At 37.6% G+C, this 27,872-nt stretch overlaps 1 long non-coding RNA gene across 1 annotated transcript in view; it reads left to right on the top strand.

Moving 5' to 3' along the window:
• The window catches only part of LOC123615306 (uncharacterized), a 39,118-nt gene extending 17,178 nt beyond the window's left edge, over positions 1-21,940 (top strand). Inside the window, exons 3-5 of the long non-coding RNA XR_006722898.2 lie at positions 13,191-13,309; positions 19,505-19,592; positions 21,003-21,940. This is a non-coding gene — a long non-coding RNA (uncharacterized LOC123615306). The remainder of the gene's footprint in view (positions 1-13,190; positions 13,310-19,504; positions 19,593-21,002) is intronic.
• Positions 21,941-27,872: the final 5,932 nt, after the last annotated feature.

Genomic DNA, 27,872 nt, shown 5'->3' with positions numbered 1-27,872 from the left:
GCATAGCAGTTAAATACGAGCCAGAAAACTGACTGGTTTAGAATCCAGGCCCTGTTATTACTCGTTACGGGATGGAGGCACGTGACTGAATGTCGGTGTGCCTGCTTTCCTATCTGTAGAATTACAACCTCCTGACATTGGGCTGTTGCAAGGATTATACAAGAGACACAAGCCAAGCTCTCAGAGACATTAGCTGTTACTGCATTGTTGTTGCGTGCTGGCCCTGAGCCAGTCAGGGTTTCCTGTGACACAGTCAGTCCTTGACTCAAGGTGGAGAGACGTGTAATGGTCTCACTAGAAAGGAAGTTTCATGGAGGCAGAGCTGTTTGTTTCTGTTTGGTCTCCTGTTGTACTTCCAGGGCACAGAACAGTGCCTGGGACATAGGAGGGGCTCAGCACATTTTAGTTGAATGAATAATGTAAACAATTCAGGAGCTGGGCTGCATCATACAGGATTCATGTGGGACACAAAGGAGGGATGTCAGCAAAGTGATTGCAAAAGTGAGATCAGTGAGACAGTTAAGAAAATAAAATGCGTGAAGAGCGTGGAATCACACTAGGAGACGGGTGAAAGACGTTACAACAAAGATTCTAAAATTTCACTAAGTGGAATGACTTCTTTTTAACTCATAATCCAAGTCCTAAGAAAATTTGAGGATTTAAATTCCTATCACCTTAAGACAAAGTTAGGGAGGTGAACCTGAGTAGTATCAGGCCAGAAGCACTGTCCGTGAAAACCAAGCAACTGAAAGTAACTCTTTCCATGTAGAAAAGCCTCTGTCAGGTATTTTAAAAACTGAATTGACAGAGGGATGGTTATAAAATCCAAGAGATTGGATTTTCCTGTTAAAAACCTTGCTATCGTGGATCTTCCTGTCTTGTATTGTTGAAAGTAAAACAAAACCTTTATGTAACTATCATTTTTGATGCTCTTAACAGATTTCTCTGAGCCTTGTCTGCTCACTAGAGTGCGAGCCAGTCCAGAACAGAGACCATGCATCACAGATGTGCAACTCAGCAGTGTCCCTCCCCAGCTGGCCCCAATATCCACTGCTTCTTAAGGCCAAATACACAATGTGTCCCTTGCACTACACAATAGTCATCCAAAAAAAAAAAAAAATCCCCTGCATCAGGAGAGTCAGAGGAATGGTGCTGATCCTTAGGGAAAATTCTGGAAAATTGTAGGAGTATTTTAAATTGTTAGGCTGATTACAAAGCACTATTGGTATTGAGTAAGTAGAAAGCAAGGATGCTAGATGTCCTGTGATCATGACATCCTGAGGCAATCCCATGCATGAAGAATTGTTCCATCAACTGCATAATTTTCAAATGTCTGCTGGACATTCATGTCAGTGAGAAAACTTAATTATAATTATTTGAGGCTGGAAATTTACTCTGTTTTACATGTAAATCTGAAATATTTTTTGCACAGTTTTGATATATGCTGAATTTTCCAAGAATGCAATCATCTTGTAAATCAAGAGAAGATTATATTTTATTATATTTGAAACTTTACCAGGAGTGGAAAAATCACATCACCAATGGCAAAGAAGCTCATGGTGTTTGAGTCATGAATCCACTATAACATAACCCCATCAGTCTGCATTTGTGGGAGTCCGTCATCGGTGGTGATTCAGTACACACATGCAAGAATATCACCATTTGATCCTAACCTGATTGAGAGGATTCCCAAGCTTTTACATATTGAAATATGCATTATTTAATTTCAAAATATTCTCCTTTTATTTCTCCTTTATATGATGACACTCAGGCATTAGATTCACTTTAAAAACTCATATCTAGGCACGGGTCATATTGTCTATGAACTCCATTTCTGAATAGTAAAGGGGCATCACACAATATTTATTGGGTCTAGTAGGATTGAGAGCCACTGCTCTCTACCCTCAACCTCTTCTCTGAAAGTTCCCTTCACCTTCTTGAACCTGGCTCTCCCCTGAGGACCCTGCTGCTTCTGTAGCCCTCACAAGTGGTGGTTGCTTTCTCCCCTACCGCCTCCTACCACTGGGCCCACAAGCCAGCAGGTGTCTGCTTCCTCCTTCTTTTCAGTTCCAGACCTTCGTTCCTCCCTCCTTTCTGAAAATCCCCAGCGTTGAAACTCCATAGTATCAGGCAATACCACTTGATTCTTACTGCGAGTGGTCATCTTTAGACCCCTGGGTCACTGGTCTTTACTCTTTGAAGGTTGTAGCCTATGTTCATTGTCACTCCCTCCAACAGCAGCCTGCTTTGGTTCTTTGTAATATCAATAAAAAGCATAGGCAGAGATCAGTCAGAAGCAAAGTTGTTCCCCTGGAAGCCTCAGCCTGGGTCAGGTCTTACCCTTTAATTGCTGTGGGGAGGTCATGGGGCAGGGTTCAGGGGGCCACGGGGGCCAAGGCAATGAAGGAGCATCAAGGGGACTCAGGCAGTAGCCATCAACCAACTGGCATAAAAGGATTTCAACATTTGAACATTTGAAATGGACACACTTCTCCTTCCAGCTGACTTCAGCCCTGAGTGCAGATGACCCTCCCCAATTCCTTGCTGTCTTCTCATCATGTGACCTTGTTCTCCACTCAACCTCAGCCACCTACCGCATGTGTCATACACTAGACCCACAACTGCATCCGCTCCGTGATCTAAACTGTAAGCATCCCACTCTTGAGCCACCACCTCTTGTCCTTCAAGTTTAGTCCACCTGGAGCTCCAGCTCCAACAATTCTGCCACCTTACCAGAGCCTACAGTTCATTGTTCCTCCCAGTTTTCACTATGTCTCACCTTCCTCGTGCCTTCCATTCTTTGCCCCAGATTAGATACTATAGTACTTCACCATAGTCGTTCCTTTGTATTTACAAAACCCCCTTACCCTATTCTTCCCTTTTTTCACCAGCCTAGCAAAGCCAGTATACAGTAAATCCAAGTCTTCACCTGGTCTAAGTCAGTGCTGTGCACTTGAATGTAGCTGGAGGAAGCCACACCACCACACTGACTCGTCTCACTTTAAATCTGTGATCAGTAACCCTGAGAGGGCCTTCAGTGGACGCTCCCACTACCGTGCCCAGGCCAGTCACTCTCCCACTCTGCTAAATATCCAGAATTATCTCACACCTCTTCTTGTCTCTTCAAACCTCCAGAACTCTTCTGCCCTCCTTACTCAAATCTGGTGTTCTCAAAATTATTTTGGGTCAGGACTCCTTTAAACTGTTGAAAATTGATGATCCTAAAGAGCTATTGTTTCTATATCGGTTATATCTACTTATATTTATTATATTAAGACTAAAAACTGGGAAATTTAGAACATTTACTATTTAAAAAAATAATAAACCCCATTATATGTTAACGTAAATAACGTTTTTATGGGAAAAAACTGTATTTTCCAAGCCTAAAAAAAATTTTAGTGGGAAGAGAAGTACTGTTTTTCATATTTGTATAATCTTTTTCAAATCTTTTTTAGATCTTCTAAATATTGATACATTTAACTATGTAAAATTTTAAAAAATCACACATGTTAGTATCACTATTGATCTAATCAGGAGTCTTTATTGAGAAGCTGTCAAGTTCATGGGGGCAGATACAAGTTTTCCAAAATTCTAAGTTTTGCAGCAAAGCTTGAATTTTATCATTGTCAAGAAATAGCTCACAAATATCTCCTGTCAAACAGGCTCATTTTGTTCGTATTTTCGGAAATGTCTGCCAAATATGTACCCAAGTCTGAATAACCTAAATTGGTCTCCCAGTCATTCTTCCAACTGGTGTTCTGGTGCTCTGTAAAGGAGCAAGGTCAGCTCTCCGAACAATTGCACAAGGAAGTGCTTTTCCTCAAGACAGCTAGCATACTTTGGTATGCAACAGAAGTGCTTATATGTACGTCCCATTCAACACAGAACATTAAAAACTTGTAGACTCAAGGGATGAGATTTTATAAAATTAATAATTTTGACTGCTTCGTTAAAAATGTTCTTCAGCAAAACTTCCTTTCTTCTTGCAAGCGCTTGGTGGTGAAAAATCTAATGACTACTAGTATAGTTCGATTCATGCTAGGCACGAGCAATTTTACCGACCATTGTTTTTACACCATCAGGACAAATGTCAGCACAGTCGTTACAGAATAAACAAACCTATTCAATAACGTTACTTAACACTGAAAATGTCAGTACCACTTGTGTTAATTGCATTCACATAAAGGAAGGTCTTTGATGATTAGTGGTGCTGAACCTGAACGAGTACAAGCATAACTCCAAGTCTAGTCACATTTGCAGATTTGTTCGTTTTAAGGCAAAAGTTTGCTTCTACAGAGATGATATTAACCCAGCCTTTTTGTCTGCTAAATTTTTACTCTGAGTTACTGAACCACTGAAAGATGGCAGTTCTGTGATTCCTTTTGCTGACTTTCCATCAGCAGGCATTCAACAATGTCAACTATACAAGATTTTATTAGTGTCTCTGCTACTGGGTGCACTTTTCCAGCCAATGCAATATGGTAACTTACCTTGTAAGGTCCCTTAGTATCTTTTTCATTTCTAGTTTGAAAAGCTGTGACAAGCAATTATTAGATTTTTAAAGAGCTCATCATGTCTTTGTTTAAAATATTTTATTTGTTTTTCTTTATACTCTGTATAACTAGCCCCGATATGCTGCTGCAATTTAGGTGTCACCATATGTTATTAGAAAATGCTCTGTCACATAAAAGACCTTGTTGACTAAAATAAAATCATACAATGTGAGAGTTAAGTTTTACGTGGGGCAAAATAAGAACTATAACCTAGAAGACAGCATCTCAGACAGCTCCGAGAAACTGTTCCAAAGAGGCAGGGGGGAATTCCGCTATTATATACGATTTCAGTGAAAGGGGAACGTGCAGTCAAGCACACGTTTAGGCAGAGGCTTGCTACTAGTACAAGGAGCAGATGTCACCATTAATGATTTTAGTGCTTTTCTAGATATGAGGCGACACAAGAATTTGGGCTCATAAAATCTTCTCCTGAAAATACCTAACTATCTGAAGGCCTGTTCAGCCAGTTTTCCCAGAGCGCAGAGTGCCTCATTCCTGCTCTCTATCCTGAACTCCCTTCAGAGAGTGTTGGAGGTCAGCGGCTGCAGTGGCTCATGATTTAATCCAAGCAGAGTTAGATGGCAAGTGCCAGCATGATCCAATCCTTGTAGAGGCAGATGGCAAGTGCTAATTTTTAGTTAGCAACACTAAGGTAATTATTAACATTTATAAAGCTTAAGGAAAGATAGCTTTTGCCATATTTTTTTTCTTATCTAGAGTTTTGTCAGTGTCTTTGGAGTAAATTCTTCCCTTCCATGATTCAGAGAACTCTCTGGTATATTAGTTACACCTTTTTTTCTTTGTTTGTTTTAGCTCTTTAGACATGGACTATGTAGCTACGCTTTGAGAAAGTGAGTCTTCTAGTCGCTCCTTTTAAAGTCAACAATATACCTTAAATAAAATTAAAATATATTTTAAATAAACTACTTTTGTTTTAGAATAAAATAATAAATTCTAAAATAGTTTTAGATATTGAAACATTTGAAAAGTTTAGAAGAAGTTAAATATTATGCCAAAAAGGTATACTTCTTACTGTGTTTTCCTGTAGGTGCAAGGAAGTTTGGGTACTCACCCACAATGCCTTTCTTAGCCCCTGAAAGTCTTGAGGTTCACCTCTGTGTTGGGTCATCTCTTTCCTTCCAGCCTCTGGATATCACCTGAGATGACCCTACTCCAGCTCTCATTCCTAGGTATCTAGGCTGTATTTGACCGCGTGGAAAATGCTCAATCATCTTTCCCCAACGAAGTAACTCCAAGAGTGCAAGCCATCCCAACACAGCCCCTCTTGTTATTCCGACCTCTGAACGAGCCACTAGCTAGGCTCTCCCCTTTTTAATTTTTCAGGACACTCACCTTTCTTTGTGACCCTTTGTTTCCCCTACATCTGAGATGAGGCAATTCTCATTCTTTCCCCCTGAAACTTGTAATACAATGACAGCTCTCTGTAAATATGTACCCATATTCATTCATCCCTAATAGATTTTTTTAAAAATCCTGCTTTCTTGGAGCTCATATTCTAAGGCACAACATTAGACAAATTCACACACACACACACACACACACAAAAACTCTCCTCTAATCTTTTACTGTACTTTTATTGGTCACTCCAACCTATTTTATAGGCTAGAGATGTGTGCTGAGCTTAGGATTGCTAAACCGATTTTCTGAAAACTTTATTTTTGAAAACTCCTTATTGTGTTCTGACACCTTACTTTGTCATCTATTATCTTGGTGCCCCAGCTAAAACTGAGATAAGAACTGACTCATATTTAATATCCTGTTTTATCTAACACATTATCTAAAACAGTTTTATCTAGCACATTATCTAAAACACAGTCTCCCAGAGCTGAGCCATTAGAAAGTCAAATAATACTTTGGTAAAGTCCTTTCTTCCAGGTCCAGGAAAACCAGCATCTTTGCCATCATCAACACCATCAATATCACCCCCACTCCATCACAGATCTCTTCACCCAGCTCCTTCTCCCAGCTGCCAAATTGGGCTGGGGCAAGGGGTGGGGCAAGCCTGGCACTGATGAGGGTACTGTAATTTCAGTCCTTAAACCCTCCTCAGCTTCAAGTGAAGCAATGACAGATAAAGTAAGTATATATATATATACTATAAAGATATAGCTACCCTCAGTAACAAAACAATACCAAAATACATTTCCATGGACATTAAATGGAACAGACAAATGATAATGGAACAATAAGTGAAGGCAGAGTATAAATATTCTGGTCTGTGATTCTAGAAGCAGGTAGAGATGCTTTGAACTTTGATGCTTTCCTTCAGAGTCAAGTGAAGCAATAAACACCCCACACCCCACAAGTGGCAGGAACACAGGCCAGCACATTGTGTGAATCAAGTAAGTCATTTTATTTGATCCACAGGAAGAGGCTAAAGGAAGCTGAAACCCAGAACCAGTGCTTATAATAAGTGTTTTAAGGAACAATTTGTGCTAACTGGTCCTGGGCCAAGATATCTACCAGCTCAGCAACCAAATTTTGAATACTCCCAATATCACTGCAAGAAGAACTTTGATATAGGAAACAGAGAAAGCATAAAAGATACTAGTTAATGTAAATGATTATTAACCTTTTTCACTTTTTAAAACAGTTTGCTATTTATTTTGGTTTGGGGGGAGTAATTAGGTTTATTTATTTTTTATTATTGCTTTTTTTTCTTTTCTATTGAAGTGTAGTCAGTTTACAATGTTCTATCAGCTTCTGGTGTACAGCATAATAATTTAGTCAAACATATACATACATATATTCATTTTCATATTCTTTTTCACTGTAGGTTCGAGATATTGAATATAGTTTCCTGTGCTATATAGTATAAACTTGTTGTTTATATATTTTGTATATAGTAGGTAGTATCTGCAAATCCCAAACTCCCAGTTTATCACTTCCCACCCTCTTCCCTGCTGATAACTGTAAGTTTGTTTTCTATGTCTGTGAGTTTGTTTCTATTTTGTAAATAAGTTAATTTGTCTTTTTTTTTAGATTCACATATAAGTGATATGGTATTTTTCTTTACCTTTCTAGCTTACTTCACTTAGAATGACAATCTCCAAGGCCATACATATTGCTGCAAATGGCATTATTTTATTCATTTTTATGGCTGAATAGTATTCCATTGTATAAATACACCACAACTTCTTTATGCAGTCATCTTTTGATGAACATTTAGGTTGTTTCCATGTCATGCCTATTGTAAATAGTGCTGCTATGAACGTTGGGAGTGCATGTATCTTTTCGAATTGGAGTTCCCTCTGGATATACACCCAGGAGTGGGATTGCAGGATCATATGGTAAGTCTATTTTTAGTTTTTTAAGGAATCTCCATACTGTTTTCCATAATGGTTGCACCAAACTACATTCTCACTAACAGTGTAGGAGGGTTCCCTTTTCTCCACACCCTCTCTAGCATTTATTGTGTGTGGACTTTTTAATGATGGCCATCCTGACTGGTGTGAAGTGATACCTCATTGTAGTTTTGATTTGCATTTCTCTGATAATTAGTGACATTGAGCATTTTTTTATGTGCCTATTGGCCATTTGTATGTCTTCATTGGAGAATTGCTTCTTTAGGTCTTCTGCCCATTTTTGGATTGGGTTGTTTGTTTTCTTCTTATTAAGTTGTATGAGCTGTTTATATATTCTGGAAATTAAGCCATTGTCAGTCTCATGTTTTGCAAATATTTTCTCCCTTTCCATAGGTTGTCTTTTTGTTTTGCTTATAGTTTCCTTTGCTATGCAAAAGCTTATAAGATTAATTAGGTTCCATTTGTTTATTTTTGCTTTTATTTCTATTGCCTGGGTAGATTGCCCTAGGAAAACAAAGCTAAGATTTATGTCAGATAATGTTTTGTCTATGTTTTCTTCTAAGAGGTTTATTGTGTCTTATCTTACGTTTAAGTTTAAGTCTTTAAGTCATTTTGAGTTTATTTTTGGGTTTGATGTGAGGAAGTATTCTAACTTCATTGATTTATATGTAGCTGTTCAGTTTTCCCAACACCATTTGCTGAAGAGACTGTCTTTACTCCATTGTATATTCCTGCCTCCTTTGTCAAAGATTAATTGACCAATACTTTTTTTTTTAACGGAGGTACTGGGGATTGAACCCAGGACCTCATACATACTAAGCACACACTCTACCACTGAGCTATATCCTCCCCTCTAATAATTATGAAATTTTAAAAAAATACAAAATTTTGTTGTAAAGATACAGAACTAAAACTTAAAACAACAACAATAATAAAATGCAGTTAAAACAAGCTAAAATCTTTGTTTTGTTTAGAGGGGGATACAAGGAGAAACAGAATAACTTTAGACTTTGTAAAAAAGATATATATAAATGTTGAATACTAAAAGATAACTTCTGAAAGAATAGAGAATATAATCTATATCTTTGAAACCAGATTTTAAAAGGGAGAAAAATATCAATTCAATAAAAATTTCACATGATATACTGTGAAAAGATTGACAATTTCCCTCTGCAAAAAAATGAATATAAAGCTGGATGAAATTGTCAAAAATAACAACTTAAGGGCACTGGAAATAAACCAAAGGTATACAACAAATTGAGAAATATTTGTTTGTGAAAGATTATGAGAGCTTTGTGTAACAGCAGCAAGAGCCTTTGGCTTTCTTGCTTGAGGCTGCTGTTCTCTTGTTCCTTGCCCCACCCCCAACTCATTAGACAAAACTGTAGCTTTACCAGTCTGGGGCTAGCAGTGAAAACCAGCCGCTTTGCTGCCAAAGCAGGGTGAGGTAGGGGGAGGTAATTTACTTGGGATGAAGTGGGGTACAAAATCCCATAGTTTTGCCAGCAAATGGTGGGGTGTTGTGGGGAAACAGGAGAAAGCCCACAGCTTTGCCAGTGTAAGGCTGCTGTCCTAACTGGCATGATGAATAGGCCAGGCATAAATTTAACAAGGAGATTCTGAACATGAGAGCCACAAAAGGCCTGAGTTAACTCTCCACACACACGTGGTTGACTGAGGAAACACACATGCCTGGGAGAGACTTCAGAGAATCTGGTATAAGTGAAAGCCAGGGAATTCTGGAATTGGTTGCAACTTTGGATAGATTCTCCAGCCCACACACAGATCAAAAGGCAGAGGGTGGAAGTTTTATAGGCTTGAAATGTTTGAGAAAAACTTCTATACCAATCTTTGGCTGACCACTGAGCTACATAGACATGGGGTGACCCCAGGAGGCCAGGTTGAAAAAATTAAAATTAGAATAATAAGTTGAGTAGACACAACGGTTACTGCACACTATGGAAGACAGAGATTCCACAGTACAAGTGCAGACAAATTACAAAAAAGAGAAAAACTCAGAAAAACAAAACAGAATCAAGTCATGCAAAATAGTACCTAAAATGTCCAATTGTTAACCAGAAGTTACTAGACCTGTAAAATACAGGAAAGTATGATCCGTGGCCAGGGAATAAAGCAGCCAATGCAAACTATCTCTGAATGGGCCAAGATGTAAGACTTAGCAGAGAAAACTTCAAAGCAGCTATTATAAATATATTCAGATAATTAAGGGTAAATACACTGACACCAAGTCAACAAATAGGGAATCTCAGTGGAGGAATCAATACTATAAAAAAAGAACTAAATGGAAACTAGAATTGAAAAATAGAGAAACTGCAATGAAAAATTCACTAGATGGGCTCAACAACAGATTTACGAGGAGAGAAGAAAGAATGAACATGAAGATAGAGCAAATAAAAGTATTCTAAAGCATAGAGAGAAAAGAAGATTGAAAAGAAACAAACAGAGCTTCAAAAACCTCTGGGACAAAGTGAATTGTTCCAACATATGTGTAATGGGACCCCAAGAAGGAGAAAGAGAGAAGAGCAGCAAATTATTTGAAGGAATAATAACCAGAAATTTCCCAAATCTGTTAAAAAGTATTAACCGAGAGATCCAGGAAGCTCAATCAGTTCTAAACAGAATAACTATGAAAAGGACCACCTCTACACGTTTTATAGTTAAATGGAGAAAAGACAAGGGCGAAGCAGCAAAATGCTGAAAGCAGCAAAAATGACTCATTACATACGGGAGAAACAAAAACACAATCAATGGCTGACTTCTCATGAGAAATAACACAGGCCAGAAAGTGGTGAAATGACAGATTCAAGAGCAAACAGAAACTGCCAGCAAAGAATTCAGTTTCTAGGAAAACCATTCTTAAAGCTTCTATATCCAGCAAAACCATCCTTCCAACTGAAGGTGAAATAAAAACATTTCTGTATAAACAAAAACTGAGATAATTCATTGTTAGGAGACCTGCCCTAAAAGAAACACTAAAGGAAGTCCTCCTCTGTGTTGAAAGAGAATGAGGTCAGACTGTAACACAAATCTAATTGTGTGTTTATTTAAAGCAATATTTATAACCCTGTGTTGTTGAGTTTACATGGATATAATATATGTGACAATAGAAGCACAAAGGAAGGCAGAAGAAATGAAGTTTTGCTGTAGCAAAGTTGCATTTTTTTTGCCAGAAGTAAGTCAGCATTAACATAAAATACTGATAAGTTAAAGATGCATCTTGTAACATAAACTTTTTTAAAAATCAAAAGAATAAAAAATATTTGCTTAACACAAAGAAGGTATTTAAGGAGAAAAGAGAGAAACAACAGAAAAATGAGACAAATAGAAACAAAAAGCAAAATGACAAAAGTAATTTCAACCATATCATTCATACAGTAAATGTGAGTGAATTAAATACTTCCATAAAAGAGCAGAGATCATCAGAATGAATTTTTGAAAAAGAAATCTCAACTATATACTGTCTACAAGACACACTATAGATTCCAAGATACAATATAGTGAAAGTAAAAGGATGGAAAAATGTACACTATGCAAATAGTAACCATAAATAGCTATATTAATATCAGAGAAAATAAACTTTAGATGAGATTAAAGACAAAGAAGGACATTTCCTAATGATAAAAGAGTTAATACATCAGGAAGATATAATAATTATAAATGTTTATGTACTTAACAAGAGAACCCCAAAGTACATGAAATAAAAACTGACAGAATCAAAAACAGAAATAGACAATACAAAATAATTATAGTTGGAGGTTTCAATACTCCTCTGTCAGTAATTGATGCAGTTAGAAAAGCAGTAAGAATAGAAGATTTGAGTAATGCTACCAGTGAACTTGAACTAACACATACATGGAAGATTGCCTAACAACTGGCAGAATACATATTCTTTCCAAGTGCACATGGAACATTTTCCACCATAGACTATATGCCAGGCTATTAAAGTTTCAATAAATTTAAAAGAATCTAAATCGTACAAAGTATGCTTTCTGACCATAATAAAATTATATTAGAAATCAACAACAGAAAAATATCTTTAAAACTCTCAAATATTAGGAAATTAAAGAAGATATTTCCAAATAACTCTGGGTCAAAGAAGAAGTCACAAGGGAAATAATTTAAATACCTAAACCAAACAAAAATGAAATCACAATTTATTCTAATAAATAGGATGCTGCTAAAACAGGGCTTAGAGGGAGATTTATACCTTTAATGTTTATTACAAAGGAAAAAAGATCTAAAATCAGTAACCAAAAAAGTCAACCCTAAAGTAAGTAAAAAGATCAGAGACTAAATTAATAAAACTAGAAATTGAAAGACAGTAGGGAAAATGAGAGAAATCAAAAGTAAATTTTTTGCTAGAATCAGTAAAATTGATAAACTTTTGGCTATACTGACCAAGAAAAAAGTAGAGAAGACATACATTATTAAAATCAGGGATGAAATTACACACCCTACAGAAATTAAAAGGATTACAATAAAGTATTATTAATAACTTTATGCCAGTAATTAAACAAAGTAGATGAATTGTCTAGATTCCTAGAAAGACACAAATGACCAATTTAAGAAGTCTCGAAAATAAAAAAGCATGGTTAACAGAAGAACCAAATGAAATACTAGAAACAAGTCCAAGTATATCAGGAAGAATAATAATTGTAAGTGGAATAAACAAATTTATTAAAAGACAAAATGTCAGGTTTAATTTTTAAAAATAAAAATCCACCTGTATGTTGTTTGTAGGAGTCATGCCTCAACAAAATAATAGAAAACAGTTGAACGTAAAGGGACCAAAGAACATGCACTGCAAATATACTAATCAAAAGCAAGCTGGCATGCAAATACTGATATCATATAAGGTAGACTTTGAGATGAAGAATTTAGTAGTGGTAAGAAGATCAATGCACAATAATAAAAGGAAAAGTCTACCAGATACAACAATTATAAACTTATATGTAACTTTGTGCTTATTTAGGAAATCTTGTATTATTTCTGTATTCTAAAGCTTTTTTCTTAATTTTCTTCTAATAATTCTGTTTTATTTTCATAACCAAGGCTTTAATATATGGAGAGCTTTTTTTTTAATTTGAGAAGAAAGAACTAAGTTGATTACTTCTAATATTAAAAAAAATTAATACCATTAATTAATTAACACCATACTACACTGTCTTAATGAATCTAACTTAGTGTCTCTTTTGTTTAACTGGCAATGACATAGATTAGAGTATGTTTTAAATGTTCATTGAATTTATTGAGTAATTGTGTGTTCTCTGTTTTTATTTTATTTTAAAAGTAAATTTGGGACCATTCTCCATTTAAAGGAAACAAGTCTCCTGAGAGCATGACTGATTCCAGGACTGGGCAGAGAAGGTTCAGGTCAAACCCAGAAAATCTTGTTATCTACAGAGAAAGGTAATGCTCAAAAATAATGGAACATGTCAAAAGACCATGGGAGCCTAATCTGGGAGAATATGTACACCAAATAAATAATGATATTAACATATTACAACCCCGATGATTAAAACAATAATGTAAATAAAAGCATCAATAGATAATTGAGTGATAGACAATCACTATTATCACTATTTGGCAAGTATCACAGTAGTAACTAATTCAAGCAAGAATTATCAATGGATGCAAAAACTGGCAGGTGAAACTTTGATGAGGAACAGGATGTTTACATGGCCCCAAAGTATCTCCCCACAGAATACTTACTAAGTACAAAGGAAGAATTGCAAAGGGGAAAATAGTAACTTTACAGTGGAGAATCCTGGCAAACACCGTCTTATGTATTAAGTGATCAGTGTTAGCATCACCAGTAATGGAAAAACTGACATCTGTGCTTCTTGATGTGATGCACAGCAAGAGACACAGCATCACTTATCTGATGATGCTGCCAAAGATGCAAAATCTGAATTTGGGGAAGGGAGGGCACATCAGATAAACCTGAACTGAAGGATATCTACAAAATAATTGGCCTATACTCTTCAAAAACATCACTGTCATGAAGGACTAAAAAAGACTGAGAAACTGTTCCAGATTGAAGGAGAGTAAAGATACGATAATGCAATGTGTAATCCTGGACTGGATCCTTAAAAATTAATTTTCTATTTCTGGATAAGATATTATTAAGATAATGAGCAATGTTGAATAATGCCTGTTGATTAGAAAATAATACTATCTCACTGTTAATCTCCTGATTTTGACAATTGTATGGTAGCTGTGTAAAAGCATATCTTTGTTCTTAGGAATTACACACTGAAGTATTTAGGGGTAAAAGGGCAGCATGTCTGCAACTTACTCTCAAGTTTATACATAAAAGAAAGTGTGGCAAATATTAAAATTTGGGGAATTTTGCTGAAGAGTGCCCAGGAGTTCTTTGTATAACTTTTGAAACTTTTCGGTAAGTTTGGAATTATTACAAAATGAAATGTTATTCAAACCTAGTGGGTTCTCTTCCCTAAATATTATTACCTTTTAAAAAATGTGAGCCCTAGTTGTTTGTTTTTTTTGAAGCATTCTTTGGGACCTTGATAGTACTTACTCCATATATATTTTTGGCATCCTCTTTGCGTTAGCATCTAAGGACATAGAGGAGAACTAAAAAAAAAAAAAATTTAGCCTTGCCCACGTGAAGTTTATAATCTAGTAGGGAAGACAACTCTGTACAAATAATTGCATAAATGCATTTATTATGTGATCCATTCTGGCAACAACGCATATACTTCACAAAGTCTCACTTATATGCAGACTGCATCACATTCCTTCCTTATGAAAATGCAGATGCAATCTTTTTCTTTCTGAATGTCCTTTCTGTCCCACAATAGAGCTACAACCATGGGAAGCCATCAGGAGTCCCCTCAACTGACTTGTTCTTTCACTGTGTTTCTGTCAGAGGGATAGGAATTAAAGAGGGCAATGGTGGTGGTTGTTATTTTCTAAGCTAAAATATTTTCTATCTTGAAAAGCAATAAAGTCTGCTGTAGAAGCAGGGCACTTTTTAAAACCTCCTGTTCATTACAGAGATATGCATCTAAGGAACTTCCAGCCATGTTCTGGGTGACTTTTTTTTTTTTTTTTTTTGAAATTCCAACAAAAAAGAGTTTGTTACAGAGCTCACAAGGGCAGTTCTGAAAGCTCCATTAATTCTAATAATAATTTCCAATTAATTCATTAGTCACTTCCTGATATTCTGAAATCAAGAGTTTTGAAAGCTGTTACCTTTAACCTTGGTGAAATTTAAAATGCTATGGTTTTAACTGATTCAATCTAAGTTAACCTTTTAGCCATTTATAAAAATGCAAAACAGAAGTCTGGGCTCAGGTCTGAGATGGGTAATTTGCAATAATACTCTTCATTCGTGCTGTCTTTGGAATGATGAGTCCTGACACCCCCAGGGGATGTTAAGGATCTGGTGATAAATAGAATTAGCCCAGGTGCTTCTCCTGGCTGGGGGCCTGAGGCATGATAACAGAGGGGATATCAATAAGGCCATAATGGGAACACATCCAAAATTCTCCAGCTCAACCTGTCCAGTGTAATTATAGCTCCCTGGTGGAGAGGTGGGGAAGGAGGGGTAAGGAGCTGGGGGGTTGGAAAGGAGAGGTTTTCAGGAACTTCCCTTCTGCTGTCACTGATCTTGTTAACTGCTGTGGTCATCAGTGGTCCCCTCCCGGCCCTGTGTCTGGGGTACATCTACTCTCTGCTCAGACATGGCCCCCTGCCATGGCTGTTGCACCCTCAGAGCTATTCTGGAGGCAGCCGGTGATGCCACCCCCTTGCCCCTGTCAGCCACTGCTCATAGTTTTTAGCTTTCAAATGCAGGTCTCTCCATTTTTAGAAAATTGGACACGGAAATACCTCAACCCACAGGCTAATAAATTGAGAAATAAGGCTGTGTTCTATAAAAAGATTTCCCAGAAAATCCTTCTGAAAACTGAGCTTTCCTGATAAGCAGAGGCAGATTTACTGTGACTCAGACAAAGCTCGTGCTACAAGGTCCCTAGTTTGCAGAGTTTCTACCAAGGCCCCGAGAGGCTCCCCAACAATGTGTTTATATGGTCGCATGTTTGTTACAGATTTGCAAAGACAGTAGTTTAACTACAATTGGTTAAGGCTGTTGTCTCTCTACGTGGCAATGCCCCTACACCCCCATACCACTTTCCCCTGTGCTGGTGGTTTTGGGGTATCTAATAGCAACTTTAGGATCCAGGTAAAGAAAAAATGAGTTGGATCTAAACTCATTTAGTCTGGGTATAGTGGGACATATTTATGTGGCTCAAATGCACTTTGGTGTATAGATTAGATAGTGCTAGACACCCTGCTGTGGGAATGGCTCTCAGACACATCCCCCTGCCAGCCACGTGCTGACCCCTCAGACTCATGACTGGTAGGGGCGATGCTGACAGGTACGTGCATAACGGAGGAGGAACGTGTCAGAAGGAAGACTGGCTGGAAGAGGCTTTCCCCTCACCAAGGGCCTTGGCCCAGCAAGGCTCACTTTCTCCACCAACGAAAGCTCTACGCTTCTGTGTGTGGAGTTCTAGAAGCTTCTTTCTGCTCAAGGAGGCAGGGAAGTCCTTCGTGTGCAGTGAACATTGCCACTCCTTCACTGGAGCGAGGTGAAATTAACGCTGCCTCCGAGTCCCAGCTCTCAGCAGAGTCTCTGTGCTGGGCTGGTGACGACCACCACTCCCCTTCTCGAGGCTGTAGTAGACCCCCTTCTGAAAAACTATGTTTTTTGTTTTTGGGGTTTTTTAAAATACGTTTTTATTGAAGTATAGTCAGTTTACAATGTTGTGTCAGTTTCTGGTGAACAGCACAATGCTTCAGTCTCATAGAAACATACATACATTCGTTCCCATATTCTGCTTCACCATAGGTTACTACAAGATATTGAATATGGTTCCCTGTGCTGTACAGTATAAACCTGCTGTTTATCTATTTTATGAAAAACTGTGTTTTTGTAAGTGAAATATTTAAATATCTTGGAAGATTTCAGTGTTAAGAAGGATTTCAGGGAGAATTTTCATATAAAATGGATACTTGGTTCCAAATAATTTTGTTCCAAGTTTTAGGGTTACAAATAATAGCTAATATACTTTGGACACTTGCTTCATGCCAGGCACTGTGTCAACTGTGTTTAACGTACATCACTGAATCTTCATATTAACCCAATGAGAGGGTCAGTTAAGGCTTATTGAGTAACTTGCTGAGGGCTTTCCTGTTCTAAAGTGGTAGGAGCAGACTTCAAAAGTTATGTTCTTTTGAGATTTAGGGATTGCTTCTTATTTAATGTAATTTTAAAAAATTATGATTTGACACAACATTGTAAAATGACTATAACTCAATTTAAAAATGTTTATATATAAAAATAAATAAATAAATAATAAATACATACATACATACCAAGACATGGAAGCAAAAAAAAAATTATGTAAAACATGAGCATGTTTCTAGAGTCAAATCTATAAAAATATTCTATCCTTCTATCCTCCATCCTATTTCATCCTTCTCCCACAGGTAACCCCCTCTTTGTGGTTTACCCTTCCAAAATTTGTATACATATGTGTGTGTGTACATATATACACACACATATATGAAATATTCCCATATATACATATATAGTATATATGTATATATAAATGTGGAACTTCTCATATACATATATATGTGTATATATATATGAGAATATCTTCCTAAATGGTAGCATCCTCTACATACTTTTCTCCACTCGGCTAAATTTGAAGAAAATAAAACCAAATAATGCACCTGAACCTAATTGTGTAGAGTGGAAGGCATAACCATACAGAAACTATTCCAAAGTGACTTAAAAACACAGTTATTTGACTGCCTTAATTACTTTGGAGGACACCAGGGAACCATCTGATTATTTTGAAAACTGGTAAATTAAAGAATCAAAAATTTATCATAACATTTTCAAAAGAAATGTACTTCAGATATTTAAATATGTATTAATTGCACAAACTGTTGATGAGAATTTTCTCTTAATAGAACTATTTCAGCTACTATAAAAAAAAATGATGGAATCAAAGGATAACCTCTTTGCAACCTTTGCAACCTCTAATGAATTACTCTGTGCAATGATCATCAACAGTTACTCACATCATAAAAAGGAGACAACTAGATATTACAGACCTCACAGCAGAAGCACATACCACCACCTATAAAGTAGTCTTGCCACCAACTAAAAATCAGTCAATCAATCAAGCCCGATTTTGATCAAGCCTCCTTATCTAACTCTCAGTTACAGAAAGAAGGGAAAGAGAACATGTTAAAGGACACGATGGCAATGCAATCAACAAATGAGGTCTTGGAGCATTCTACGGGAAAAACAACCTAGGGTTCTTTGACAAATAAATGGCAAGGAATAAAAAAAGAGAGAGATGAAAAGAAGAGCCCATAAATTAAAGGAAACTCAAGAGACAATCAGTTTTAGTGTATGTTATGTGGGTTCTGATTCTAAAAAACAAATGGTCAAAAAATATTTCTAGGACTATAGGGGAACTCATGGCAATTACTGAATGGATATTTGATGAGAGTAATACCTTATTGCTCATTTTTTGATGTGTTGATATTGTAGGTTTTTTATTCTTTATAATTTAGACATACATTTTGAAATATTTATAGGGGAAAAAATATTATAATATCTGGGATTTGCTCCAAAGTAATTCAGTGGAAGGAGGAGAGTGGCTGGGAAAACAGATGAAACAACATTTGCCTTGTATTGGCTTATGTGATCAGAGTGATGGGTACATAAGTTTGTTAAACTATTCTCCCTACTTTTGTATATGTTTGAAAATCTCCATGCAACAAAAATTTTTAAAACCTTAAAAATATCTCTTCTCAACACTGTGTTGATCCCATCTATCATGTGTGTATCTAGCAACTCACAAATATAACTTGGTTAATTTCCTCAGTTATGAAAAGTAAAATTTATCAATATTTCTGAGTAGTATATTAAAATCATTTCTTACACTTTGTAACAACTCTCCTCCCCTCTCTCTACTTTGTTTCGTTGAGCATGATTTGCCATCTTTCCAATTCAGATGTCACCGATTTTCCCTACTAAATCAGCCAAGAAAGCTGAGAGAGTCCTGAACAGATTCTCAGCTCCTGAATCTTGGATAGGTGCTGCTAAGCTGAAAATATTTGGTAATAATAGATACCAGAAGTTTTGCTCTACTCCTGTTAAGGTGTTCTTCTTAGAGAGGCTTAACAATAATTATTTGACTGAGTGAAAATGGTCCTGTAAGAACTCTGGTGGCTATGGAGATGGGCTACCTAGATCCCCTTCCAGGAAGTGTTCTTTGCCCCTGATGGTGGAAGTACTTTCTGCAGACAGCTGTTGACCCCTTCAAGGATTGCTTCAGTTGTAGAGAGTTGCCTCCCCCAAGATTATTCCCTTACAGGGACAGCCCACATCCACTTTAGATTAGCCTGACTACTTTGAACCAATGCAGGACAACTCTAACAGGCCTGTTCAGCCCTAGAGTTCCCAGTGGGTGTCAGCTGGGACAACTGAGCCTGCAACACACTGGCCCTGATTTTCTGTCCACTCCTATTTCCTTTCTTTCCCTTCCACAGGTGTTGACCTCAAGGGCGCCCTCAGTACACATCCACACACTACGTTCTGTCTTGCAGCCTGCTCCCTGAAGAAACAAAATGGCAACAGGTAATGACACATTGAAATTCCTGGCTTTACCAGCAACTGAGCTGCTTCATTAAGGCCTTAATCATTTGTGTCTTTGACTAGTAGCACAAAACCCTGAGATTCCTCTTGAAAGCATTTCAAGTGGCCTATACTTAAAAAGAATTTGACTCTCTTTTTTTAGTGGTTTGTGGATATGAGCAAAATAGTTTGTCCTGAGCATTAAGTAGCAGCTGGATCCGTGTCACAGATCCTAGACCTGGAAAGTGATCCCAGAGCAGAGTGAAACTTTCCTGGTTCTCTTCCTTGCAACTGTTTTCACCTTCAGGAGACAGATATCAACCCTTGGCAGGTGCTTCATTCAGCAGCTTGTGGATGTGGACCCCACAACACCACTGATGTAGCAATCCCTCTATTGGTGGTTCACCCTTAGGAGGAATTCTAGACTTCACATATACATTTATATATTATTCCACATTGCCCCAAATTTCACATTGAGTGACTCGAAGTGCAAATCATTGCAAGACTTATTGCAACTGCCATATTTTTCCTAAAACTGAGTTGTGAGACACTCCAGGAATCTGGGTTGTTAGCAACCAAGGATGTGAAATGCCATAGCTGGTCTGTTGAGTGTAGAGTGTCTACTGGTTTAATTTTAGTAAAGATGAAGATGTCTTTTGTGGCTTGTTCATTATTGTGGCCCCTTTTCACATAAGATCTTGTATTCCTCAACCATGAATTCAATTAATAAAGTTTCCAAGATCGGAGAAGAAATAATGTATTAATCTTGACCATGCTACTCATTTGCAGATGGTCTCAGATTTGATCTTTATATTACACCCAATGGGTTATTTTTTCAACAGCACCTTCCAGTAGGTCTACCTCACATGGTTTATTTAATCCTCACATGGAAGGATTAAATAAGGTACTGCAAGTAATGCCCTTGTTACAGAGCCTGGCACGTAGTGAGTGCTCAGTAAATACTGACTGGAAGCCGAATGCACCACGGTTAAACCACCCTGGTGTTGGAGTGCTTGAGGGTGAATGCCAGCTCTCCCACTCACTGTCTTTATGACCGTGGGCAAATAAGTTGACCTCCCTGTGCTTCAATGGTCTCATCTGAAAAACAGAGAAAATGATAGTCCCACCTCAGAAGGTTGTTGTAAGGATCCAAACATTTCTGTCAGTGAACATTAGAAATCATATGTTTGCATAAGTTAAAATGCAAATCACTCAAAATGTGCCTAAGCATTATTGAAATATTCACTTTTAGTATTAGAAGCAATTCTGGGGTAAAAAAAACTAACGTGATTAAAATGGCTTTATCAGAATATACACACAAAGAATTTAAGGTATTTATAATTCATATTGTACTAATTTTTATTGTTGCTGTTGTGTACAGTTAACATTTACCAGTTGCTTACCATGTCCCAGGCACTCTGCTGAGCACTTCCTAAGCATCGCCTCATGTAATCCTGTCAACTTTCCCCATAACGGATGAGGAAACTCAGATACAGAGGACGTAAGTGATTTGGCCAAGGATCAGCAGACTTGAACCACTCCAGACCTCTTACATCACTTTATTCTACATCTTACAATAGTCTAAAACTGTTAGTAACAAAAACGCATGTACAATAGAATGCTAAAAATAAATAAAGCCTCTGGGAAGGGGGCCAATAATTGAGACTGGGACCTGGGGTAAAATAGTTATTGCATCAAGCATTAATTTAGAGCTAAGCTTCCCAGCAACCAAGGCAAAACAGAATACACAATATGTCATACAGTATCTGATTTTTAAAAAAACAAGCCATGTTCTTCCTCCCCTCACACTGAACCTGATGTCTACTCATTTAATCATCAATAAAATCTAGTAAACATCTACGTTTGCCAGACACTTCACAGTCCTTCAAAAGACAGGCTAGTTCCTGACATCAAACTCTCCGCTAAATTTACAGTGTGGTTTTTCATAGGACAGATGTGGGGTGACCTGTGGAACAATGTCTTCATGAGAACTGGTGCGGGAGCTGCATGACCACAGCCTCAGTGACCACTTTTGGTGTCAGCCCTCAGTAAAGGCAGGTAGTAGAGTATTCAGTCCGTGGATCCTGGTAAGGTTACGTACCCCAGGGCTCTTTGCACAATCACAAACTACTACGATCTGTTCAACTGAGAATAACCAATGACACCACTGTGTAAGATAGTGCATTACTTTATACTGAACTTGAATACGGACAAGGAATAGCAGGTCCAAGGATTTAACAATAAATTTTGGAAGAAATTTAAAAATTTTTAAATGTTAAATTCTATCCATTGAGGTCATGTATTTTACTGAAAATTGGGGAAAACTAGGTTTCAGTTGAGGAACATTTTTTTTTTTAATAGAGGTATAGTCAGTTTACAATGTTGTGTCAATTTCTGGTGTACAGCACAATGTATCGGTCATACATGAATATACATATATTCATTTTCATATTCTTTTTCACCATGAGCTACTACAAGACACTGAATATAGTTCCCTGTGCAGTTGCGGAACATCCTGACACAGCCATAGAAGAGAAGTGGTCATAAGATGAGATTACAAGTGGGAGGATAGGGCTCCTTGATGCCTCCCTTGCTGTTCGTGGGAGTGTGACTGAAGTTTGGCAGTCAAAGCAGGGAACGAGGGTCTGGCCAAGCTGGAGGAGATGAGAGCTGGGGGCTTGCTGCTCTTCAAGACCCTGGCATGAGGGAGGGGCTGTCAGCGCCCAAAAGCCAGCCTCCTTCCATAGAAGGGAGTGGATGCCTTGCCATGCCGTCATCTAGGTATTCTGTTTCTTACCCTGCCGTTGGGCCCAAAAGCAGCAAGCCAACGTGCTTTCTGTATTTCCAAGTCGGGGTAACTTAATGTAGCATTTTTCAAGCTTTGATCAGGAAAAATCTTTGCTGGCAGTGTATCTATAAGTGTCTCCAGAACAGTGTTCCTCATGACACATTGATTTAATGTAATGAGGTAAATAGGTAAATAAACTCTGGCCAATGTCCAAGATAAAGGGAATAATCCTTGTATTATGCTTTCATCTTGCTTTCAATTTTACATGCTCATTTCTCTTTAAACAAGGCTTTCTGATTCACTGCAACTCTTTGTGCAAAAAGGTATATTTGCATTTCAAAGTCTTATCTTTCCCAAGAAAGCCAAGTTCTGAAAACACATTTTGCTGTGATAAAGAATTTTCTGAAATTATAAACCTAAACATAATGTACAATGAATTAAAAAGTTCCTTCTTACCATGGAATTAGCCACGAGAGACCCAAGATTTTTTTTTATACAATCTTGTCTGTGGATCCACTGGGCAACTACTTAACCACCATGTTACGTAGTTATAACCCTGTGTTAAAGAAATACATATAGTTGTACATATATGGGTGGGCTCGTGGGTAATAACTGTAGGGTATCTGTCCTTCAGGAGTATTAACAGTTTTCCTCCATCTGGGTGACTGACAAATCGCTTCCTATGTACATTTCAATCTTGCCATCTGAAAAATGAAGGTGTCAGATTATAGTGTTTTTAATACTTCCCCAAAGATGAGAATCCCTGGAAGTAGTGGTTAAGAATTGAGATTTCTAAGCCCTCTGGACTTCTAATTAAATAGAGTTGTTTGTTATTTTGTTTGCTTGCTTCTATGCTTGCTTGTTCATTTGTTTATTTTTAAACAAAGACTCTAAGTCCTTATCTCCAAGGAAGTTGATAACTTGATTAGATGACTCAGGGACTTTCCATGTCTGCCATTTCTGCAATTCTATGATTCACCAGAAGCTACTGTAGTTAATGCCTTGGGAAATGTCTTTCTTAGGTTCTCCCCCAAAAGGAGAGGCATCCAGATAAGTCTGTATGAAACAGATATCTACTTCTTAGAAGTCAAGAAGATAAGCCCCATGAGAAACAACAAACCCTAGTTATGCTGTGCCCATTAAAACTCTGAACACTTTTCCCAAAATCTCTTCTGATGAAACAGATATCTACTTCTCATAAGTCAACAAGATGATAAGCCCCATGAGAAACAACAAACCCTAGTTATGTTGTGCTTATTAAAACTGTGAACACACTTCCTGTAACTCTTCTCTTAAGCTAGTGTCCCACACAGGGTCCTAGTGCCTGTCCTCCTCCTCAAACCTCAGATTGATAACTTTCAACATCCAGAATGGGTTGAGAACATCATAACTCTATAAATGCCTCTCTAGGTAAAGAGGGTGGTGACCTGTGGTCAAACCTCAAACTCCTACAAACACCAAATCTTGTCACTCACTCTTGCTTCTATGGAAGCCAGTTGGTCCCTCTGAGATGGACCTAATCATTTCTGGGAACTGGTTTTCCAACAGTTCTTTGAGATAGAAGACAAAAAGCTAAAATTTCCTGTAATTTTTAGCTTCTCTAAAAGAAAATCTATAGGAGATCTTCCAAACACAATCATTTCAATTTTACTTTTTAAAATTTAAGTTTCACCTGCCCCCATCCAAATTAGTGATTTATGTGGGGATGAAAGCAGCATCACATTCTGTTCCCAAAAGACTTTGGAATCTCTTTCTCTGAACATCTTTAAGAACAGTGTTGATCAGTGTGAGAGAAAAGAACTGATACTGGGTAAAAGAAATACAGATATAAGTCTGATGAGATTAAGTAAAAATCCTAAAGTCTTGAATCTGAAATAGAAGTATCAGTTTGAACTCATGATATATTTTATCTTAAAAAAAAAAAAAAGAAGTATTTGCTAGCTCTGTCCATGGAGAAGGCTTAAAAGCAAATTAACTAACCAAGTAGAATAACGACACACAGTACACAGATTGTGATGTTTCGATTCTATTTTCCACCAAAAGGAACAAGGGCTGCTTGAAGTGAATGGTTCCAAATCTGGGGCAGATAATTACAAGATGAATTTGATTGTGTGGGCTTATGCATACTAAAAAGCAAGGAAGTGGGGAGGGTATAGCTCAGTGGTAGAGTGTGTGCCAGCATGCACAAGGTCCTGGGTTCAATCCCCAGTACCTCCATTAAAATAAATAAATAAAAACCTGATTACCTACCCCCTCAGAAAAAAAAAAAAGCAAAAAAACCCCCAATTTTTTAAAAAAAGCAAGGAAACTATCAAAGACCACTAGGGTTGTGTCAGAAGGACTCAGGAACTAACTTACAAGAGGAACCTACTAGTCAAAAATGGGACAATTTGAACACTATTAAGAGTAATCACTGTAATATATTGAAACTGCCAAAAATATTAAAAATCCATGAATCCTCATTGGTGTTTAAATTTTCATTGGTCAAAAAAAAAATGCACCGGTCATATTTGGAGGATCCTAGGGAACCAACTCATTCTTTTGAACATTGGTAAAAATAAAGGAAAAGAATCAAGCACTTAGCCTCTTTCCTATATGATCTGTATTTCAGCCAATTAGTATATCAGGAGAAGTTTCTCTTTATAGAGTATTTCAGCTAAATACATTATAAAGAAATAATATAATTTGACTATCGCCCATTTACATTTGCTAATGGACCTACATAATAATCATCGATAGTTGCTAATATCACAAAAAATAAACAGCCAGACTTTATGCATCTCCTGATGGAAATGTACACCATCTAGGAAGTATTCTTGCCAAAAAATTCAAATTGGAATCCGATTAAGTCTCTAGATTTAACCATGAATTTACAGGATATGTAGGGGTCAGAGAAAGATGAAATCAGGAAAATACAGACTGTATGGAAAACTCTATAACACTGACCCGGTTTCCTCAATGAATAAATTGCAAGGAAAAGAAAAAAAAGGAAGGAAGGTGACTTTTAGGTTAAAATAGGCTTAAACATATCAACTGTTCAGAACATGGATTTCTTTTGATCCTCATTCTCACTAAAAATAGCAAACAATTATGATACAACCAGGGAATTTGAACACAGGCTGGATATATAATGATACTAAGGACTATTAATTTTTAAAAAGTGTAGAAATGGTTCTGGTTACATTAAAAAATAATTCTTATATTTTAAATATTCATATCTATTTATGGGGAAATGATACAATGCCTGATATTTGCTTCACAGTGATCTAGTTTGAGGGGAATAAAGGGTACAGAGGAAACTAGATGGGTTAGGAGCTGATCACTGTTAAGCTGGAGACGATGGTTACACGGGGGTTCATTATGCTCTTCTCTCTACTGATGTGTACAGCAAAATTTCCCCATAATAATAACAAAAATTGGTCATTCCAAGAGATAGGACTGATCATTCCCTCTGTTGGAAGGATTCACCTTGCACGTTCTTGAAGGTGGCCAAAGTCACCCTTTGTTATTCCTGTGGTTTGAGCTCTGCATGGACATGGCAGAAGCGGGATGACCCTGCTCTGCCCCTTATATCGTATCAAGGTGTTTCAAGGGAAGTGATTTGAATAAATATTAAAAAGCAACATGTTCTAACATCTAGTTATTGCACAGTTACTTGAGGTGGGGGTGGGAAGCCACAGAAGATCACAGTATCAGGCAGCAGAACACATTTTTCCCCCAAATTCAAACCATCTTCACGTGTCCTTCTGAGGCCAGAAAGACAATCCTGGGCTGTTGGCCAGCCCCTTCCTTTTCTCAGGAGGGTCCTCTTTCCCCTCAGTTCTTTATAAAGAATGGAGAAGAGCAGGAAAACCCTGGAAAACGTTATGCATCTTTGGCAAAAATAAGATGAAAACATACTGTGTCAATTTCTCACAGACCTGGTAGTCAGACCCTCATTTTATTTTTAGATATGTGGGAGAATCTTTTGTTAAATAAATACTCAGCCTAGCACAGCGGGGAGAAAACAGGATACACTGTAGCTAGGTTGTAAATAGACTTACCCCTTGGGTCATGGCGCCTTACGTCCTGATGCCCTGCCCAACAATGGAATGGCAGGGCCAGTATGCTAGATCTCAGAGGTTTTCAAAATTTCCTTCTTCATGCAACCCTGGAATTCCTTATGTGCACAGACTAAATAAAAACAAAACCAAATTCATGACAAATGACTTTCTTAAAAACTTGAAATTGAAGAAGCATTTTTCTGAACAGAAAGAGTAACAGATCCAAACAAAGCCACCCAAATTGTTTTCCTTGAACGCTGAGCATCGTATCTTTGTTCCGCACACTTATTCCTCATCCATGGTGCCCTTTTCATTAATTTGTTTGGGGATTTAAACCCAATATGATTTCCATCCTTTCCATAAAACCTTCAGTCTCTCCTGAGAACCAAGATCTGGGCTGAAGAAGTTGCAGTTAGAGACAAAAGTGAGTTAATACCAGGCAAAAATTACTGAGTAAAGCATGCTGAACCTCCTTCAGGACTTCTTTCTTGTAATGCTGACATGACTCTCTGAGGTAGCTGCTCTTATTTCCTTCATTTCACAGCTGAAGAAACTGAAGCTTCAAGGGGTTACAACTAGTAAGAGGTTGAGCTATGACTTGAACAGATTTCTGTTTTACTCCAAAGCTCAAGCCTATAATCACTGTGATAAGCCTTTTTTACCAGAAAGCTTTGGAAGGGACTTAGATATTTTTGTTAAAGGTAGCAGAACTTTGTAGGGGAAGATGCCAAGGTAGCAAGACATAGTAAGAAAGGGTGCAGGCTGCTGAGTATGGCTGTGCATACTGTGCACCACACAACTCCAGGGGGCGCCATTCACACTATAGTGTATGGGAATGGTGCCCTTGAAGTTGTGCTGGTCACCTCCTGTGTTTCCGTATGCCTTTAATGGGCATGAACCTTGAAATTTAAATAAGCTCCTATGATCTTTGACCTTCATTTCTCTAAGCTTTAACTTCATCACGAGCAAACTGAGGCTGCCAATAAATGCAGAACAGGCAACACTGCTAAGATGACTGCTACCCCAGTGACTATTAGAATGGTTATGGATACACAGTTTACGAGCACTGTACCTAGAAAGTAGCTTCTCCCATTGTGCTCTTCCTGGAGGTACAAGCTCACTTTGAATTGAGTTTGGCCAAATGCAAGTCAGTCTCCTTCTCTTCCTTCTGAACCTCTAAATGGAGAAGTACCAAGAGCTCAGTCTTTGGGAATCTTCTCTACCTACACTCATTCTCAAGGTGACTTCATCCAGGCCCATGGCTCAAATGCCATCCAAAGGTGATAATTTTTTTTAACTGAAATATAGTCAATTTACAATGTGTTAATTTCTGGTGTACAGTATAGTGATTCAATTATATACGTGTGTGTGTGTGTGTGTTTGCGTGTGTGTGTATTCCTTTTCATATTCTTTTTCATTGTAGGCTATTACAAGGTATTGAATATAGTTCCC

This window comes from Camelus bactrianus, chromosome 13 (assembly GCF_048773025.1).
Source record: "Camelus bactrianus isolate YW-2024 breed Bactrian camel chromosome 13, ASM4877302v1, whole genome shotgun sequence".
NCBI classification, from domain to species: Eukaryota; Metazoa; Chordata; class Mammalia; order Artiodactyla; family Camelidae; genus Camelus; species Camelus bactrianus.
The sequence above is the reverse complement of the archived record's forward strand: the minus strand, read 5'-3'. Positions and strand labels throughout refer to the sequence as shown.